We start from the raw sequence: 16,448 nt of genomic DNA, 5'->3' as shown, positions 1-16,448 counted from the left end.
ACAATAAGTCAAACAGAAGCAATTAGTAAAAAGATTGGCGATGCAAATGATATTATTACTATTGAATTATAATTACTGATTTAATAATAGTGTTTTTATTTTGAAAATTTTAAAAAGTATTATTTTGGTATAAATGTATTTTAAATTTGGTATTCAAAGGATGTATTTTGGTTTTAATATTGTTTTGGGAAAATTTCAAGAGTATTATTTTTGAGTTAGTTTTATTTATGAAAGTATTATTAGTTTTATTTATGAAAGTATTATTAGTTTTATTTATGAAAGTATTATTAGTTTTATTTATGAAAGTATTATTAACAGAATAATGGCTAATGAAAACCTCTCTGATCCTGATGATTCATTAAGGGCAGCTAGCGCTGAACCTGAAACAAGTATAATTCCCTTTGACGCGCAGAATGATATGGATATAAATTCATGGCTTGAGTACTTTAACAAAACTCATTTAGATAAAAATGAAACGTGGAAGCTTAATAATGTAGCTCGATATCTAAAAGGTAATGCACTTAGCGTATATGTCAAAAACTGCCATAAAATTGCTAAATATGTGGAATTAGTCCAAATTTTAAATGAAAATTTTTTCGACTCCACTTTAACTACGTTTGGTGATTTTGCCAATTACAAGTACAATCATAAAGAGGACATAACGCAATATTTTCGCAAAAAACTACATATTGGTAAAAAATTAAATCTAACTCATGAAATGATCTTGGAGGGTCTGACGGATGGCCTTCCTATAGAATTAAAATCCTTAATGACGGTCAACGCACCCTCTGACCCTATCTCTTGGCTTACTCATGTCCATAAGCTTATTAAGATTAGCGAAAATCAACAAATCAAAAGTGCACCTCCCAGATTTGTTACTCCGATTGGGAACAGTCCCCAAGATTACAATCGATTTAATAGAAGTAGAATTTCAGCTACTGTGAGACAAGATTCTCCTAGACCCAACAATTTCCAACGTTTTCAGAGACCAAGTAATTTTTATAATCGGTTCAGTGGTCCAGGATTTACAAGCCATCATAATTATAATTCTCAAAATAGATTGCCATTGCCACCCAGTCCCTGTAGACTTTGCACCCGGAACGGAATCCCAAATGCTTTTCACTGGTTTAAGGTTTGTCCTTTCAGAGGGGGGAGATCTGATACACCTAATGTTACGCCCCTTGCAATAGAACACCCAGAAACCCCTCACAGTAGTTGACTGTTAAAGGTGTCGGGATATTTGTCCAATAAGAAACGTCTAGAGTGTGTTGTAGACAGTGGTGCAACCATATCGATAATTTCTTCCAAAACGGCTAGACAATTACGTTTAAAATTACAAACAATTACGTTTAAAAGTACAAAGAGTTAGGTCATTTTCAGTAACCCAAACTAAAGGAAACATAATCTTTAACAAAATATGTTGTATACAAGTGAAAATTGGACGGATTAGTAACCAAATTACCTTGTTTGTTCTTGATAATAATTTGAATTATGTAATTTTAGGACTTTATGAATGCAAATTATTTGAGTTGAGTATTGATTGTAGTAATTTAAAAATTAAACAGAGAGCTATTGTACTTGACTGCCATTTTGACAGCCGACCCATATCTCCACACCTCCAACTTCAAGGTGGTACAACAAATATTTATCCATGTGTTAATAATGATGATGATGTAAGAAATTTTCAAACCTGTAAATATCGAACTACAAATCCAAAGGAATTAGTTTCTCAGTCTAACATTTATGTGAAAAATGCTGTTTCTAATACTGTCGATAACAAAGAGTATAACTTAAAAAAATTGTTAAATGATTATTCATCTGTGTTTTCTAAAAATAAGTATGATGTAGGAAAAATTAATATTGAACCTCAACGAATTAATTTAAATTCTGATTTGCCTGTATCATTAAGACCTTTTAGAACATCCCCTATGGAAGAAGAGGAAATTAAGACCCAAATTGATCAATTATTACAAGCAGGTATAATTAAAGAAAGTTGTAGCCCATATTCGTCCCCCGTGACTTTAGTATTTAAACGTGAGGAAGGTAAGAAAACTAGATTGTGTATAGATTATCGAAATTTGAATTCCCTGGCTAAAACAGATGCAAACCCTCTTCCTCGCATTGACACTTTGTTAGACAAATTAAGTAAAGCAAAAGTATTTTCTACAATTGATTTGAGATCTGGTTTCTGGCATATCCCGATTCACCCTGCAGATACTGAGAAATTAGCTTTTTGCACGAATTTTGGATTATTCGAATGGTTAAGACTCCCTTTTGGTTTCAAAAATGCACCTGAAATTCTTAACAGAACAATTAGACGAATATTAACAAAAAATAAAATTAATTTCGCTTGCAGTTACTTTGATGATATAATCGTTTACTCTTCCTCTGAGAAAGAACATTTAGAACATTTAAAAATTTTATTTCAGGTGTTTAAAGAGGAGCATATTAAATTGAATCGAAAGAAGTGTGTGTTCGCCAGAGATCAGATCACATTTCTTGGCTATGAAATAAAAAATGGTAGAATAATTCCCGATAACCATAATATAGAAGGTTTTAAGAAACTTAAAAAACCCCAGTAACACCAAAGAGTTACAAAGAGTTTTGGGAAGTGTGAATGTGTATCATAGATTCATTCCGAATTATGCAACTATTAGAGCTCCATTAAACAGACTCTTGAAAAAAGATGTCAAGTGGGAATGGGATGACTAATGTCAAAAAGCTTTTGACGAAATGAAAAGAATACTGATTTCCAAACCTGTTTTACAATTGTATGATTCCAGTAGGCCATGTCATATTTTTGTTGACGCTTCTCAAACTGCTTTTGGAGCTGTTTTGAAACAACCAGATGAAAATGATGTCCTCCACCCTGTATCATATCATTCCCTAACTTTAAGAAATTATGAGAAAAATTATACGATTACTGAGTTAGAATGTTTGGCCATAGTAGATGCCCTAGACAAATTCTATTACTATCTGCATGGACAAAAATTTGTTATACATACGGACCATGCGGCCCTCGTTTGGCTCAAAAATGTTAAAAATTTAAAAGGTAGACTCTTCCGTTGGTCACTCAAACTACGTATGTTCAATTATGAAGTAAAGTATCAGAAGGGCTCTACCAATATTGAAGCTGACATGCTTTCTAGACATCCTGTTTCACAACACCTCCAACATTATGTACATTTACTTGATAGAAATGAAATAATCCAACAACAAAAAACTGATAATGTCTGCGGAAAAAAATTACCAAGAGATAAATGATATGATGGTAATTAAGAAAAAGAATTTTTATAAAATTGTAGTACCTAAATCTTTAAGATTAAAATTGTTGAATAAAACCCATGGAAATTTTGGTCACCCGGGAGTTCAAATAATGCTTAACTTAATCACCCCTCAATATTATTGGCCTCATATTAGCGAAGATATCGGAAATTTTGTTAAACATTGTCATACTTGTCAACTTAATAAAAAGAAAAAACAGAAAAAATTTGGTCTTATGCAAGACGTACCCCCAACCGACAAACCTTTCGAATGTCTCTCTATTGACACTGTGGGAGGATTTAATTATTATAATTCTACAAAAAAATATTTACATATAGTTATTGACCATGCAAAAAGATATGTCTGGGCTTTTCCCTCGAAACGTGTAACTTCAGAAACCTATGCCAATTGTCTAAAACAAATATTTCAAATACAAGTCCCCGAAAAAATTCTGAGTGACAGGAATTCAGCCTTCACTTCCTCTAGATTCAAAAAATTTCTTAAAAAGCATAATGTTAAACAACTTTAAATTTCATCTCACCATCCCCAGACAAATGGTAAAGTAGAAAGAGTAAATCAATCAATAGTAAGTCGACTAAAATGTAAAGTAAATTCTTCTTCTAAAAATGTACCATGGACTAAAGTGCTAGAGCAAGTTGTTATCGAATATAACAACTCCCCTCATACGGTAACTAAGTTCACCCCAGCATACTTACTATTTGGTAACCTCCCTTTTGAATCTCCAATTGATCAAAATAAATACCCTTCCTTAAATGAAGCAAGGGCTTTAGCAAAGAAAAGAACTATCGAATACCACCGAAAGAATAAAACTAGATATGACATCAGATTTGTAGAATCTAAATTTCAACCTGGAGATTTTGTCCTTTACGAGGAATTTGAATACCCAAATACTAGAAAATTGACTTCACCCTATTCAGGCCCTTATCGGATTATGAATAATTTATCTGAAGTTAATTATGAAATCGACAGGGAAAATTTTCACGCGAAGAAACCAACTGAGATTGTACATACGTCAAAATGAAGGTTCTATTATCCACCCGAGAACTTTAAATTACATCATGAATAAATCAAAATTTATAAATCAATAAACTATCCATAACCCTTCTTTTAGTTTTCATCCTGTTGTCCCCCTTAATAGTTGATTTATCTCGCAGTGTCTGAAAAGTTTTTCTGCCCTTTTCTTTTACTGGGCTCCTTCAAACTTGAGTTTCAGGTTCAATACACTTTCCGTGTGGGAAACACTCAATTGAGGCTATACTACAAGTAGAGTACTGTACCCTCACATTTTCTTGAGCTCATGTTTTCCTATGTTTGTGTTATAAATTGTAGCAACAGTTGAAAAAGTTAAATTTCAGTTGTTGAAATTTCTGAATTTCATTTTGTGACAAAATATGTTAAAAACCTAGCAAAATGTGTATTTTCAACAAGAGTATAAGAGCTCTAGTATCGTGACATAAAAACTCAAATGTTTTCAGTGCCAATGCTAATCCATAATTCTAGCGCTAATTAAATGATCCGGAGATCTCCACAGACCAGTAAAAGACAGAAGATGAGCCTGAATGACAACTCTAATGATTGTACGGACTCTAATAATTACACAAACTGTGAATGGCATTCCCTAAGATATAAACTTACAAATTCAGTAATATTACTATTTCCTATTGCCACGTAGCTAACCAGCAATATGTTATTAGTGCTTTATTTGTTCTGCACTTAGTTACTATATTATAATTTCATTAATCATTTATTATATTTTATATACTGTATTCATTATATTCAAATATTTTATGTCATATTTCATGTAAACATTTTGTGTGCCTTGAGATAAATCCAATCAGTTTTCCTACTCACTTAATTTCCTAATAACTAAATTTTCTGCTCTCACTATCTGGACTGACTTGGGTCGACGGCCGCGACTGCAAGCCTTTTCAGATGGGGGGCAAAATCTGTAATGATATTTTTAAATCAATTGATTAAATTAAATTCTATTAATATTGCTTAATAACGTGTTGGCGATTGTCTACCTAAATTGCATCCCTGTTCCTAAATTTTGGCGAAATGCTTTCTTTATCATTCGTAATAGTGATCTTGTTCTCTTTTCCAGTACTCTTATCTACAGCAGACACATTCAATATGCTATTGGCATCAATATCGAAGGTAACTTCAATCTGTGGGACACCTCTAGGTGCAGGAGGAATGCCAGTTATTCAAACTTTCCAAGAAGATTATTGTCTTTGGTCATTGCACGTTCACCCTCGTAAACTTGGATCAAGACACCTGGTTGATTATCAGAGTAAGTTGTAAATGTTTGTGTCTGACGAGTTGGAATGGTTGTATTACGTTTCATGAGCACAGTCATTACACCACCAGCAGTTTCAATTCCTAGAGACAGTGGGGTTACATCCAACAGCAACAGATCTTGCACTTGTTCAGATTTATCACCATTCAAAATTGCAGCTTGGACTGCAGCACCATATGCGACAGCTTCATCTGGATTAATACTTTTGTTAAGTTCTTTACCATTAAAGAAATCTTGCAGTAGCTTCTGAATTTTAGGAATACGAGTAGATCCACCTACCAGGACAATATCGTGGACTTGAGCTTTATCTAATTTTGCATCTCGCAAAGCCTTTTCAACAGGTTCCAATGTGCTTCTAAACAAATCAGCATTCAGTTCTTCAAAACGGGCTCTTGTTATGGTTGAATAGAAATCTACACCTTCAAAGAGAGAATCAATTTCGATGCTGGCTTGAGTACTTGAGGACAGGGTTCTCTTAGCCCTTTCACAGGCAGTATGTATGAGAAATTACGTTACATATACACATATATAGAGAGAGATAGAAGACAGATAAATTTAAACACCTAAAACCAATATTAATTTGGAATCAAAGCAAGGCAATTCCTCAACAATATTAATAATCGCAACCTCGTATAAGAGTTTTAACACAATTATAAAAAATAATCGAAATTAAAATAAGAATTAATAATTGAACAAACTCGAAAAATAAAAATGCGAAAGGGAAAATATGCAAATTGTTAACATGTAAGAATTAATCTCCATTTAAAGAGCTCGGTTACCCAAAGAAAGTTTTCTCACTTACATGAAATTCGAATTCATATTACAAGAATTTATTAAGTAAATAGTTCAGTATTTAAAATCATTCTCTGGGATTTGGATATACTTATGGATTACGAGGAAATGACGACGCCCTTATACTTATACTTATAGACTCCGCCCTAAGGGGGTCTGAAGTCTCGTAATTTTGCCTGAAAGGGCAATATTTTATGATTCATGCAGTGTCTCAAGAATAAAGCTTTGAATATTATAATGAATCATAAATAAATAATAATAAACGAAAGTCCTTAATACAAATGAGATGAAAAGACGAATGATTCAAATTTTATTGAAGAGCCAAAAGTGTTAATTTTACATTTAATTTTGAATAAAAGTCTAAACATTAAAACGCGTTCGAAATTTTTTTTTGAAATAATAATAATAAATAAAATTGTAATGAAAAATATAATCAAAAATTTTAAAATAAGTAAATCAAGTTCAAAAGTATAATAATAATAGTAATAAAATAAATAATATAAAAATTAATGGTAAGGAAAGTAAAATATTTAGAAGAAATAAATATAAAATGTAAAAAGTAACAATAAGAAAATACAAAAAACACAAAAGTAAATATTAATAAACAAATAAGTAAAAATAAATAGCATTAAAATTGAATACGATATAAAAATAGTAAAAAAAATCCATTAATTGCAAAAATATACATAAAAAAGTTCTTAATCTTTAATTAAGGGCTTTAAGTTTGGCTAAAATGCACAGTTTAGTCGCATTCAAGCCGCATCCTTGGCTCCCCACTTAATGTCTTTTTTATTAAATAAATATAATTCAGCTTATGAGCTCAATTTTTTATCAGTCACAGGTCCGTCAAGGAGGTCCCCACTTAGTCACTCACTGGTCAATCAGCGTGCAATTTTTTAGCCAGCCACTGGTCAATCATCGAGATCGTCATTTAGTAAGTCTTTGGTGTGTCAATGAACAATTTTGGTCAGATTGATGTCATTTCGAACAAATTTATGACGAATATAAACTGAAAGTATGTCAACTTAGCTCAGATCTTGATAGGTTGCTTTAAAGTGTTATGTTTATTTTTAATTTTCTTAGAGCAAAAATATTTGAGTAACGCTTTTCTTAGGTTTGAAAATGTGAAACGCCGGCTACGATGTGAGGAAGGAGGCTGAGTATTCTCGTCATCAACGTAGATAACAGCGACAGTATCAACGACGATATCAATAAGGCGTTCTTGAAATTCTTGAATTGGTTTCACTTCTATTCTGTCTACATGATCCATTTTGCCTTTTATTTCTATTTCATTATTTGTGTTGATGAGATTGCCGAAATCGATGTCCCCTTGTGCTCCAAGATCGTTATGCGATACAAAGCATTCAGCATCCAATGATTTAATAGAGGTATTCAAACTGAGTTCTTCCTGGTTAAAGGTGGTTGTAGCGGTATTCATGTCTGTTTGATTACCTGAGTTATAAGGTTTTGGAAAATCAAAATTCTTTTCTGTTTCTTGATGAAGGTAACTAAATTCATTTTCATCACTGAAAAGGTACACATCAGTAGGATTATTATCGAAATCATTTTGAAAAAGGTCGATGTGGTCAGTGGCACTATCAATATGCAAATTAAGATGGTTATTATCAAAAGCTATATTAGAAACTTGGAGGAAATCGGTGTCATTGTCTATATCCACTTCAAAGGAATCGTCATTAAATTCATTAATATCAGCATGTGAATCAAGGAAATCTACATTATGTACCTTCTTTCCGGCATTAAGGTTGCGTTCATTACGGTTAATGGTGTTTTCATCATTACTTTTCCGAGTTTTCTCTTCTCTTCGAGGAAACAAGATGAAGGCAGTCGCAAAACAAATAAGTATGCCCAATAGGCTGTCGATAAACGGTGTTGGTATAAAAACGTAACACAGTACTGTCAACAATAAATACCCTTCCTTAAATGAAGCAAGGGCTTTAGCAAAGAAAAGAACTATCGAATACCACCGAAAGAATAAAACTAGATATGACATCAGATTTGTAGAATCTAAATTTCAACCTGGAGATTTTCTCCTTTACGAGGAATTTGAATACCCAAATACTAGAAAATTGACTTCACCCTATTCAGGCCCTTATCGGATTATGAATAAATTATCTGAAGTTAATTATGAAATCGACAGGGAAAATTTTCACACGAAGAAACCAACTGAGATTGTACATGCGTCAAAATTAAGGTTCTATTATCCACCCGAGAACCTTAAATTACATCATGAATAAATCAAAATTTATAAATCAATAAACTATCCATAACCCTTCTTTTAGTTTTCATCCTGTTGTCCCCCTTAATAGTTGATTTATCTCTCAGTGTCTGAATAGTTTGTCTGGCCTTTTCTTTTACTGGGCTCCTTCAAACTTGAGTTTCAGGTTCAATACACTTTCCGTGTGGGAAACACTCAATTGAGGCTATACTACAAGTGGAGTACTATACCCTCACATTTCCTTGAGCTCATGTTTTCCTATGTTTGTGTTATAAATTGTAGCAACAGTTGAAAAAGTTAAATTTCAGTTGTTGAAATTTCTGAATTTCATTTTATGTTTCTGCAGCATCGTGTACAAAAAACTGGTATGGATGTTGGAAGTTAAATTTTGTTTTGTTATCATTAATAAGAGAAAAATAGAGTGACAAAATATGTTAAAAACCTAACAAAATGTGTATTTTCAACAAGAGTATAAGAGCTCTAGTATCGTAACATAAAAACTCAATTGTTTTCAGTGCCAATGCTAATCCATAATTCTAGCGCTAATTAAATGATCCGGAGATCTCCAAAGACCAGTAAAAGACTGAAGATGAGCCTTAATGACAACTCTAATGATTGTACGGACTCTAATGATTACACAAACTGTGAATGGCATGCCCTAAGATATCAACTTACAAATTCAGTTATATTACTATTTCCTATTGCCACGTAGCTAACCAGCAATATGTTATTAGTGCTTTATTTGTTCTGCACTTAGTTACTATATTATAATTTCATTAATCATTTATTATATTTTATATACTGTATTCATTATATTCAAATATTTTATGTCATATTTCATGTAAACATTTTGTGTGCCTTGAGATAAATCCAATCAGTTTTCCTACTAACTTAATTTCCTAATAACTAAATTTTCTGCTCTCACTATCTGGACTGACTTGGGCCGACGGCCGCGACTGCAAGCCTTTTCAGATGGGGGGGATAATCTGTAATGATATTTTTAAATCAATTGAATAAATTAAATTCTATTAATATTGCTTAATAACGTGTTGGCGATTCTCTACCTAAATTGCATCCCTGTTGCTAAATTTTGGAGAAATCTTTCTTTATCATTCGTAATAGTGATCTCGTTCTCTTTTCCAGTACTCTTACCTACAGCAGACACATTCAATATGCCATTGGCATCAATATCGAAGGTAACTTCAATCTGTGGGACACCTCTAGGTGCAGGAGGAATGCCAGTTATTCAAACTTTCCAAGAAGATTATTGTCCTTGGTCATTGCACGTTCACCCTCGTAAACTTGGATCAAGACACCTGGTTGATTATCAGAGTAAGTTGTAAATGTTTGTGTCTGACGAGTTGGAATGGTTGTATTACGTTTGATGAGCACAGTCATTACGCCACCAGCAGTTTCAATTCCTAGAGACAGTGGGGTTACATCCAACAGCAACAGATCTTGCACTTGTTCAGATTTATCACCATTCAAAATTGCAGCTTGGACTGCAGCACCATATGCGACAGCTTCATCTGGATTATTACTTTTGTTAAGTTCTTTACCATTAAAGAAATCTTGCAGTAGCTTCTGCATTTTAGGAATACGAGTAGATCCACCTACCAGGACAATATCGTGGACTTGAGCTTTATCTAATTTTGCATCTCGCAAAGCCTTTTCAACAGGTTCCAATGTGCTTCTAAACAAATCAGCATTCAGTTCTTCAAAACGGGCTCTTGTTATGGTTGAATAGAAATCTACACATTCAAAGAGAGAATCAATTTCGATGCTGGCTTGAGTACTTGAGGACAGGGTTCTCTTAGCCCATTCACAGGCAGTATGTATGAGAAATTACGTTTCATATATATATAGAGAGAGAGAGATAGAAGACAGATAAATTTAAACACCTAAAACCAATATTAATTTGGAATCAAAGCAAGGCAATTCCTCAACAATATTAATAATCGCAACCTCGTATAAGAGTTTTAACACAATTATAAAAAATAATCGAAATTAAAATAAGAATTAATAATTGAACAAACTCGAAAAGTAAAAATGCGAAAGGGAAAATATACAAATTGTTAACATGTAAGAATTAATCTCCTTTTAAAGAGCTCGGTTACCCAAAGAAAGTTTTCTCGGTTACATGAAATTCGAATTCATATTACAAGAATTTATTAAGTAAATAGTTCAGTATTTAAAATCATTCTCTGGGATTTGGATATACTTATGAATTACGAGGAAATGGCGACGCCCTTATACTTATACTTATAGACTCCGCCCTAAAGGGGTCCGAAGTCTCGTAATTTTGTTTGAAAGGGCAATATTTTATGATTCATGCAGTGTCTCAAGAATAAAGCTTTGAATATTATAATGAATCATAAATAAATAATAATAAACGAAAGTCCTTAATACAAATGAGATGAAAACACGAATGATTCAAATTTTATTGGAGAGCCAAAAGTGTTAATTTTACATTTAATTTTGAATAAAAGTCTAAACATTATAACGCGTTCGAAATTTTTTTTTTGAAATAATAATAATAAATAAAATTGTAATGAAAAATATAATCAAAAATTTTAAAATAAGTAAATCAAGTTCAAAAATATAATAATAATAGTAATAAAATAAATAATATAAAAATTAATGGTAAGGAAAGTAAAATATTAAGAAGAAATAAATATAAAATGTAAAAAGTAACAATAAGAAAATACAAAAAACACAAAAGTAAATATTAATAAACAAATAAGTAAAAATAAATAGCATTAAAATTGGATATGATATAAAAATAGTAAAAAGATCCATTAATTGCAAAAATATACATGAAAAAGTTCTTAATCTTTAATTAAGGGCTTTAAGTTTGGCTAAAATGCACAGTTTAGTCGCATTCAAGCCGCATCCTTGGCTCCCCACTTAATGTCTTTTATATTAAATAAATATAATTCAGCTTATGAGCTCAATTTTTTATCAGTCACAGGTCCGTCAAGGAGGTCCCCACTTAGTCACTCACTGGTCAATCAGCGTGCAATTTTTTAGCCAGCCACTGGTCAATCATCGAGATCGTCATTTAGTAAGTTTCTGGTGTGTCAATGAACAATTTTGGTCAGATTGATGTCATTTCGAACAAATTTATGACGAATATAAACTGAAAGTATGTCAACTTAGCTCAGATCTTGATAGGTTGCTTTAAAGTGTTATGTTTATTTTTAATTTTCTTAGAGCAAAAATATTTGAGTAACGCTTTACTTAGGTTTGAAAATGTGAAACGCCGGCTACGATGTGAGGAAGGAGGCTGAGTATTCTCGTCATCAACGTAGATAACAGCGACAGTATCAACGACGATATCAATAAGGCGTTCTTGAAATTCTTGAATTGGTTTCACTTCTATTCTGTCTACATGATCCATTTTGCCTTTTATTTCTATTTCATTATTTGTGTTGATGAGATTGCCGAAATCGATGTCCCCTTGTGCTCCAAGATCGTTATGCGATACAAAGCATTCAGCATCCAATGATTTAATAGAGGTATTCAAACTGAGTTCTTCCTGGTTAAAGGTGGTTGTAGCGGTATTCATGCCTGTTTGATTACCTGAGTTATAAGGTTTTGGAAAATCAAAATTCTTTTCTGTTTCTTGATGAAGGTAACTAAATTCATTTTCATCACTGAAAAGGTACACATCAGTGGGATTATTATCGAAATCATTTTGAAAAAGGTCGATGTGGTCAGTGGCACTATCAATATGCAAATTAATATGGTTATTATCAAAAGCTACGTTAGAAACTTGGAGGAAATCGGTGTCATTTTCTATATCCACTTCAAAAGAATCGTCACTAAATTCATTAATATCAGCATATGAATCAAGGAAATCTACATTATGTACCTTCTTTCCGGCATTAAGGTTGCGTTCATTACGGTTAATGGTGTTTTCATCATTACTTTTCCGAGTTTTCTCTTCTCTTCGAGGAAACAAGATGAAGGCAGTCGCAAAACAAATAAGTATGCCCAATAGGCTGTCGATAAACGGTTTTGGTATAAAAACGTAACACAGTACTGTCAACAATAAATACCCTTCCTTAAATGAAGCAAGGGCTTTAGCAAAGAAAAGAACTATCGAATACCACCGAAAGAATAAAACTAGATATGACATCAGATTTGTAGAATCTAAATTTCAACCTGGAGATTTTCTCCTTTACGAGGAATTTGAATACCCAAATACTAGAAAATTGACTTCACCCTATTCAGGCCCTTATCGGATTATGAATAAATTATCTGAAGTTAATTATGAAATCGACAGGGAAAATTTTCACACGAAGAAACCAACTGAGATTGTACATACGTCAAAATTAAGGTTCTATTATCCACCCGAGAACTTTAAATTACATCATGAATAAATCAAAATTTATAAATCAATAAACTATCCATAACCCTTCTTTTAGTTTTCATGCTGGTGTCCCCCTTAATAGTTGATTTATCTCTCAGTGTCTGAAAAGTTTGTCTGGCCTTTTCTTTTACTGGGCTCCTTCAAACTTGAGTTTCAGGTTCAATACACTTTCCGTGTGGGAAACACTCAATTGAGGCTATACTACAAGTGGAGTACTATACTCTCACATTTCCTTGAGCTCATGTTTTCCTATGTTTGTGTTATAAATTGTAGCAACAGTTGAAAAAGTTAAATTTCAGTTGTTGAAATTTCTGAATTTCATTTTATGTTTCTGCAGCATCGTGTACAAAAAACTGGTATGGATGTTGGAAGTTAAATTTTGTTTTGTTATCATTAATAAGAGAAAAATAGAGTGACAAAATATGTTAAAAACCTAACAAAATGTGTATTTTCAACAAGAGTATAAGAGCTCTAGTATCGTGACATAAAAACTCAAATGTTTTCAGTGCCAATGCTAATCCATAATTCTAGCGCTAATTAAATGATCCGGAGATCTCCAAAGACCAGTAAAAGACTGAAGATGAGCCTTAATGACAACTCTAATGATTGTACGGACTCTAATGATTACACAAACTGTGAATGGCATGCCCTAAGATATCAACTTACAAATTCAGTTATATTACTATTTCCTATTGCCACGTAGCTAACCAGCAATATGTTATTAGTGCTTTATTTGTTCTGCACTTAGTTACTATATTATAATTTCATTAATCATTTATTATATTTTATATACTGTATTCATTATATTCAAATATTTTATGTCATATTTCATGTAAACATTTTGTGTGCCTTGAGATAAATCCAATCAGTTTTCCTACTAACTTAATTTCCTAATAACTAAATTTTCTGCTCTCACTATCTGGACTGACTTGGGCCGACGGCCGCGACTGCAAGCCTTTTCAGATGGGGGGGGATAATCTGTAATGATATTTTTAAATCAATTGAATAAATTAAATTCTATTAATATTGCTTAATAACGTGTTGGCGATTCTCTACCTAAATTGCATCCCTGTTGCTAAATTTTGGAGAAATCTTTCTTTATCATTCGTAATAGTGATCTCGTTCTCTTTTCCAGTACTCTTACCTACAGCAGACACATTCAATATGCCATTGGCATCAATATCGAAGGTAACTTCAATCTGTGGGACACCTCTAGGTGCAGGAGGAATGCCAGTTATTCAAACTTTCCAAGAAGATTATTGTCCTTGGTCATTGCACGTTCACCCTCGTAAACTTGGATCAAGACACCTGGTTGATTATCAGAGTAAGTTGTAAATGTTTGTGTCTGACGAGTTGGAATGGTTGTATTACGTTTGATGAGCACAGTCATTACACCACCAGCAGTTTCAATTCCTAGAGACAGTGGGGTTACATCCAACAGCAACAGATCTTGCACTTGTTCAGATTTATCACCATTTAAAATTGCAGCTTGGACTGCAGCACCATATGCGACAGCTTCATCTGGATTAATACTTTTGTTAAGTTCTTTACCATTAAAGAAATTCAGTAGCTTCTGAATTTTAGGAATACGAGTAGATCCACCTACCAGGACAATATTGTGGACTTGAGCTTTATCTAATTTTGCATCTCGCAAAGCCTTTTCAACAGGTTCCAATGTGCTTCTAAACAAATCAGCATTCAGTTCTTCAAAACGGGCTCTTGTTATGGTTGAATAGAAATCTACACCTTCAAAGAGAGAATCAATTTCGATGCTGGCTTGAGTACTTGAGGACAGGGTTCTCTTAGCCCGTTAACAGGCAGTATGTATGAGAAATTACGTTTCATATATATATAGAGAGAGAGAGATAGAAGAGAGATAAATTTAAACACCTAAAACCAATATTAATTTGGAATCAAAGCAAGGCAATTCCTCAACAATATTAATAATCGCAACCTCGTATAAGAGTTTTAACACAATTATAAAAAATAATCGAAATTAAAATAAGAATTAATTATTGAACAAACTCGAAAAGTAAAAATGCGAAAGGGAAAATATACAAATTGTTAACATGTAAGAATTAATCTCCTTTTAAAGAGCTCGGTTACCCAAAGAAAGTTTTCTCGGTTACATGAAATTCGAATTCATATTACAAGAATTTATTAAGTAAATAGTTCAGTATTTAAAATCATTCTCTGGGATTTGGATATACTTATGAATTACGAGGAAATGACGACGCCCTTATACTTATAGACTGCGCCCTAAGGGGGTCTGAAGTCTCGTAATTTTGCCTGAAAGGGCAATATTTTATGATTCATGCAGTGTCTCAAGAATAAAGCTTTGAATATTATAATGAATCATAAATAAATAATAATAAACGAAAGTCCTTAATACAAATGAGATGAAAAACGAATGATTCAAATTTTATTGGAGAGCCAAAAGTGTTAATTTTACATTTAATTTTGAATAAAAGTCTAAACATTATAACGCGTTCGAAATTTTTTTTTTGAAATAATAATAATAAATAAAATTGTAATGAAAAATATAATCAAAAATTTTAAAATAAGTAAATCAAGTTCAAAAATATAATAATAATAGTAATAAAATAAATAATATAAAAATTAATGGTAAGGAAAGTAAAATATTAAGAAGAAATAAATATAAAATGTAAAAAGTAACAATAAGAAAATACAAAAAACACAAAAGTAAATATTAATAAACAAATAAGTAAAAATAAATAGCATTAAAATTGAATATGATATAAAAATAGTAAAAAAATCCATTAATTGCAAAAATATACATAAAAAAGTTCTTAATCTTTAATTAAGGGCTTTAAGTTTGGCTAAAATGCACAGTTTAGTCGCATTCAAGCCGCATCCTTGGCTCCCCACTTAATGTCTTTTTTATTAAATAAATATAATTCAGCTTATGAGCTCAATTTTTTATCAGTCACAGGTCCGTCAAGGAGGTCCCCACTTAGTCACTCACTGGTCAATCAGCGTGCAATTTTTTAGCCAGCCACTGGTCAATCATCGAGATCGTCATTTAGTAAGTCTTTGGTGTGTCAATGAACAATTTTGGTCAGATTGATGTCATTTCGAACAAATTTATGACGAATATAACCTGAAAGTATGTCAACTTAGCTCAGATCTTGATAGGTTGCTTTAAAGTGTTATGTTTATTTTTAATTTTCTTAGAGCAAAAATATTTGAGTAACGCTTTTCTTAGGTTTGAAAATGTGAAACGCCGGCTACGATGTGAGGAAGGAGGCTGAGTATTCTCGTCATCAACGTAGATAACAGCGACAGTATCAACGACGATATCAATAAGGCGTTCTTGAAATTCTTGAATTGGTTTCACTTCTATTCTGTCTACATGATCCATTTTGCCTTTTATTTCTATTTCATTATTTGTGTTGATGAGATTGCCGAAATCGATGTCCCCTTGTGCTCCAAGATCGTTA

At 32.4% G+C, this 16,448-nt stretch overlaps 2 pseudogenes across 1 annotated transcript; both read right to left on the bottom strand.

The window, feature by feature from the left end:
- Window positions 1-5,309: 5,309 nt before the first annotated feature.
- On the bottom strand, window positions 5,310-12,012 carry LOC146996293 (heat shock cognate 71 kDa protein-like; annotated as a pseudogene). The gene is made up of 3 exons (XR_015042383.1): window positions 11,853-12,012; window positions 9,765-10,447; window positions 5,310-5,398 (listed from the first exon to the last, which is right to left on the bottom strand). The product of XR_015042383.1 is annotated as a heat shock cognate 71 kDa protein-like (transcript).
- Window positions 12,013-14,039: 2,027 nt separating this feature from the next.
- On the bottom strand, window positions 14,040-14,812 carry LOC146996292 (heat shock cognate 71 kDa protein-like; annotated as a pseudogene).
- Window positions 14,813-16,448: the final 1,636 nt, after the last annotated feature.

Source organism: Stegodyphus dumicola, chromosome 7, assembly GCF_044657685.1.
Source record: "Stegodyphus dumicola isolate Sdum_Otavi_A_Nest chromosome 7, ASM4465768v1".
Classification (NCBI taxonomy): domain Eukaryota; kingdom Metazoa; phylum Arthropoda; class Arachnida; order Araneae; family Eresidae; genus Stegodyphus; species Stegodyphus dumicola.
The sequence above is the reverse complement of the archived record's forward strand: the minus strand, read 5'-3'. Positions and strand labels throughout refer to the sequence as shown.